The following is a 4374-nucleotide window of genomic DNA, read 5'->3' on the forward strand; positions in this document are numbered from 1 at the left end:
ATCGAAACCATTGTTTCGTTTCAAAAATAATCATGTCGGGTACAGCTTCGATGCCGCCCTCAGTTATATGCAAACACAACAGGCTGCAGTACGGGTGGAACCGGACCGAAGCGTGCCGTTCCGTTCCTTGCAGTGCAAAAACGGCTAATGTGGACCGGTACTGGTACCAGGTTGATTCTGAGCCTTGAAATGATTTTAACAGAAGTTTGACATGAACCTTATAAGTTCATGTAAAACATGTTTGTTTTAGCCACATAAATGATCAGCAGCAAACAGCGCAAAGCTACACCTTAGAGTATCTCATCAATATATTAATGTAGCAGCCATGTAGCCCGATGTAAAAACATTTTGTTAGACAATATGAAACATTGAGAAGTTTTAATTATTCCTAAATGCTGTCACGCTGTTTTGAAACCAAAATAAATCAGATATATACAGAGTGAAACAAGATAATCAACTAATTTCAAGTTAAAACTCAGCTTCACACAAAGACACTAGCATAAATGTTTAGCTGTTGAACTATTCAAGGTCGCTATAAAGCTAATTTTCTATTAGCAGCTTTACTAATCTTTACATTACATTATATTACGAAGACACATTAAAACAAACCTTTATCTTGGCTTTTTTCTATTCTTCCTCTTTTCTTTCTCCCTGAAGGATAAATCCTTTTTTGGGACATTGTTTTGCTTACTTACCTTCTACTGGTGCTTTGGACCTTTGATGCTCTGCACCGCAGCTCATATTACCGGCAAAGCGTGCATGACCTACCACAAAATAATGATTTCTTACAGTGGTGGAAAGTAACGAAGTACAAGTACTTCGTTACTGTACTTAAGTACAATTTTCGTGTATCTGTACTTTACTGACTGAGGCACACATGTTGCATCTAAGATGAAAAAAAGTTGTCATTCATGCGCTGAATTATTGTGTGGAGGTGTTGACTGAGGTGTCGCAAATATGGGACAACGCTGTGACCAAAGTGGAATATAGTAATATGACATTCAGGAACGATACGATTCTTCTGGACGGATCTTGACTAAGTCCTATAGGACTGAAGCCTCACTGAAAGCCGTTCTTTGTTCTTGTAATGCTCTGCGTACACTGCAGTAGCTATTTTATTTCATTAAAACATATGAAATAAACAGCAGGTGACTGACTCACCTGCTGTTAAGTGTGGTAAAAGGCACAGGTAGAAGTTAAATATATGAATATGTTGGTATTTTTTCCTTTAATTCATTAAATGCTAGTGAAATGGAGGCAAACAGCAGTCTGTAGCTAAGCTAACTGTGTGAAATAGTTGGTAATCTTATGCAGTCTACCCACCTTTCTCAGAGAAAAACTTACATATTGACCCTCATGTTTCTCTCTCTCTCTGTTTTGTGTTTTTTTTTTGTTTTTGTTTTTTGAAAACCTGATTTTATTATTTTTCTTGGAAGCATAGTAGCTGTCACAGTAGTTCTTGTCTTTTTCAGACTGCTGATGAAGTGTGCCAAGCAGGAAGGAACCATTTAAATCCAGGGGGTGTTCAGGGAAAACACGGATTAACCAATATGTAACGCTATTATTAAATGCGCAGGTCTGACTGCAAGATTTAGTGTTAACCACTTTGTAAAATCAGAAGTAGGTACGGCATGGAGTCATGATTGGGTGGATAATTGATNATCATCACATCAAAAGGTGTGACTGACATAGTCACCCTGCATTTTCATTTTCTTATCTTCTATCTCCCAACAAGTTTCTTTCTTCTTTGTCATAGAGCCCAAACACAAAATCAAAACAACGATTGTGTGCACTGTTAAGGAAAAGCTTTCTGGTATATTATAATTTAAAACACATAAGATGATAAAGATATTTTTTTAGAAGTGCTGCTCATTGTGGCAGCATGTTGGAGCAGCTGTTAGATCTGATTTTGGCTCTTTGTGAACTTATGTTAATAATTTTTCATATATTTTTTGGTTGGACAATTATTTGATCTGTTTTTAGATGCTGTGTAACTGGAAAGATATTTGCTCTTTTATCTTATCTTGTCTGTGCTAGCCAACAAATGCTGGTGTTGTCCAGGACATGATACTGTGTAACATGTCTCTCAACCTCCTGGATATTGAGATCTTAGCATGTCATGATGGTCCTAAAACTATGGTACCACAACAGTCTTTAGTCAGAGGCCCCTTCAGTTTTGTTTCAAGACTGCTACTGGGAATCCTTCCTCAATTCTTTGAAGATAATATCATGATTTGAGTTACAACAATGTTTAATTTCCTCATGGGATTAATAAAGTATGTCTGAACTCCCCCAGTGTGGGACAATATTCTATTCTATTCTAATTGTTTCTGTTTTAATGCTATTGAGCTTTGGAGTGAACTGACTTCAGCTGTTCACACGCCACCTCATCTGACACAGCTCCCTGGGTAGGTGTCTCATGTCTCCCCCTGGTAAGCAGAATATGTATAGCACCATCATTCCATCAGGATATTAGGCATTAAATAACTCACTGGGGATTGTAAAACGAGTCACTGATTGTTGAAACAGGTCTGGTTGGTCTGAGTAGCACTAAGAAATCACAGAGCCAGTGAGTGGTTAGTCAGAAAACGTCTGTTTTTTTGTTTCCTGAGTGTAACTGTTTCTGTTGTCAGCAGGATTAAAAGTCAATATGCCTGAAACAAAAAAGAAGAAAAATGGTAAAGATAAGAAGCCCACATCGAGGTAAGAGGAACCAAACTTCAGTTTATGAAAATCAAACTGAGAAATAAGAAATGTTAAACTAGGAACAAAAACTTTGTATTAATGAAATGATGGAGAAGATTTTCATTGAATGTAAAATCAGGAACCGTCTACAAAACATCTGTTTGCTCAGAGGAGTAGTCGCACCAACAGGCTCCTCTCCTGTCACTGGAGAACGGAGCCATTTAAGATCTTTTGTTCCTTCTGCTGTATACTAACATCTCTGTCTGAACATCTGCACTTTCATTTTGTTTAGTACAATCACTGGTAACTTTCCTCAATGTTTAATGAGCCTATTTAATCCTTTATGTAGCTATGTATAAATGTGTATAATAATAATAATAATGAAATTTGGCCAATCTTTACACAAATCTGTCAAACAAATATGTTATCCAGAACTCCATTATGTACATCTTGTAAGTTATAATGGCTGATGCGTACATTCTCAATGCAATACAAATATTTGGTTTACGATGCAACAGTGATCTCTACGGCTTAAGTTTTCTCATGTCGGGTGTAATAACTATAAACACTGGGAGGCATGTATTATTCACCATTTACTTCTCGACCTCCTCATTTAAATGCGGCAATGAAAACTGTGTCTTTCTACAAACCTTATAGCATACCAATTCAACAGTATGCTACTTTATAAAATATCTTGACGAACATAGTAATAAACTCTGCAGTTAACTTAGTTTGTACACTAAACAGATACAAAATTTCTAAGTTATTTATAGTCAAGTGTCAACATCTATAAGAATGTTTATACAATAGGAACAATCTGAACAATAAAATATGTCTTGTGCAACGCTTCTATTAAGTGGGCAGGTCTGACTGCAGGGCTTAGTGTTAACCACTTTATAAAATCAGAAATAGGTACGGCATGGAGTCATGATTGGGTGGATAATTGATGCAACTGATGCGAAGAGCTTTGTTTGTATTGCTATTTATTGCAGTAGAAATAATAATGATAATAATAATGACAATAATAATAATAATACTAACAAAAAAAACTAAACAAAAATAAATTGTTCAAAAGAAACAAGGACGGGGAAAAAACCCAACCCAACAAAGAAATAATAATACTTCAAAACTAAATATAGTTCAAAAGTCCAAGAGCAACGGGATAATTGTTCTTTTCCTTTAGATACTCCCTTAGAGTTTATTTTGTTTCCTGTGTGGAAAGTGTCGTTTGGTTTTCCTGTGTGGAAAGTGTCGTTTGGTTTTCCTGTGTGGAAAGTGTCGTTTGGTTTTCCTGTGTGAAAAGTGTCGTTTGGTTTTCCTGTGTGGAGAATGTCTTTCTTTTTCCTACCACCAGGTGGTGTGTGGGTAGCTCGCCATCCTCCGTCATCAAGCGAGTCGATGAAGGGGGAGAAAAAAAAACCTGACCTAAAAGGCCAGAAAACATACATTAAATTCATATATAAATGTTATATTTATATAAGCTAAATGGGGAAAAAAAACAAATACATACTGCTATGTATTGACAACCACTTCATATTTTATAAAAATAAGGAAAAAAAGTCCTTTTAAAAAGAAAAGTGCACTTCGTAATTCAAGTTCAAAATTTCTCAAGGTAATTAGCAGTCGCTACAAACAGCTAATAATAAATCAAATCAATCAACTTTAAGAATGTGATTGATCAAAGTAGCT

General features: G+C 35.9%; 1 long non-coding RNA gene across 1 annotated transcript in view; it reads left to right on the forward strand.

Annotated features, from left to right (window-relative positions):
* The first annotated feature begins 2621 nt into the window (after positions 1 to 2621).
* LOC107834657 (uncharacterized) overlaps positions 2622 to 4374 on the forward strand; it is a 3506-nt gene continuing 1753 nt past the window's right edge. The window contains exon 1 of the long non-coding RNA XR_001660465.1: positions 2622 to 2703. This is a non-coding gene — a long non-coding RNA (uncharacterized LOC107834657). The remainder of the gene's footprint in view (positions 2704 to 4374) is intronic.

The sequence above is a fragment of the Poecilia formosa genome, unplaced genomic scaffold (assembly GCF_000485575.1).
Source record: "Poecilia formosa unplaced genomic scaffold, Poecilia_formosa-5.1.2 Scaffold707, whole genome shotgun sequence".
Taxonomy (NCBI): domain Eukaryota; kingdom Metazoa; phylum Chordata; class Actinopteri; order Cyprinodontiformes; family Poeciliidae; genus Poecilia; species Poecilia formosa.